We start from the raw sequence: 1,100 nt of genomic DNA, 5'->3' as shown, positions 1-1,100 counted from the left end.
ATCGTACGCTGCAATGAAGGCAATAATTGTCCACATCGAGTACGTCATGTTAGATGATGTCATCCTCTGTCTGTATTAAATAGTGGAGGTGTCTTGCCACGAGGCGTTACAAACAATGCGATGAAGGGGAACACGAACCGGTCACTGTTGTTCATATAAAACTGAATGCAGGCGACCAGAGATTGTATATTCCCTGTCAGCTGGCCTGAAGACTGCTACCTAGCATAATTCAGTTTGAACGGGCCATTTTATGCCCTCTATATGCATACGCTGCCCTCTAATGTTTCATGATTGATCAAGTTCTTATCGCTTTGCTAATCGGTTTTGAAAGGTACAGTCAGGCCAAAACGAAACGCGTACACGCATATGCTGTACTTTTCTACTTTCGAGCGAGGTATTATTCTGCAACAGGTTCATCAATGTGTGCTACCTTTACACCGAAGCATGAATCAGGCCAGTTGCATACTGCAGCTCAAAAGTGCACGGGTAAAATAGTTCGTTTTGCTCACGAGCGCTGTTCGCTTTTCATTCCGGCCGGATTGTACATGTAAGGCGTTTATATATTTCTTTTTCTGTTGAACTCGAAAGCAACTGCGCATACGTCACATCGTAGGAGTGGCAGTTTTCTCCTCAGAGAACTGCGAAAGCATACAAAAATTCAACCATTCCCAGCACCTTAATGTCGCCGCAAAGATTGCGTGCTCGAACGAGATAAATGTCTATAACTGTCGGCCTCGATCGTTGCTATTCGCCTATGTGCTAGTGCGATCACTCGCGCAAGATCATTGTTCCGGACGAGTAAAATGAAGAGAAAAATATAAGCAACATAGGTCACCCGTCAGTTTGTGCAGCGGAATATAATTGCACTAAATATCACGCGCTTACCTATCACTTCAGTTCTTGCGTGGCTGTGTTTGCTTGGCGAAGAATAGTAGATGTTGATAGTCGCATGAGATTGAAGACAGCCTTTTGTTTCGTAACAGTGCATTAACATGGAAGGTTTTGCTTCGGGTACTTGTTTTGCAAATATGTCTAACATTCTCGGACAAAAATTTTGAATACTGGAAAAGTGTAAGGTTCTGTTATGGAAATTTTGAAGG

This window comes from Amblyomma mixtum, chromosome 3 (assembly GCF_055824585.1).
Source record: "Amblyomma mixtum isolate Tamu chromosome 3, ASM5582458v1, whole genome shotgun sequence".
Classification (NCBI taxonomy): Eukaryota; Metazoa; Arthropoda; class Arachnida; order Ixodida; family Ixodidae; genus Amblyomma; species Amblyomma mixtum.
The sequence above is the reverse complement of the archived record's forward strand: the minus strand, read 5'-3'. Positions refer to the sequence as shown.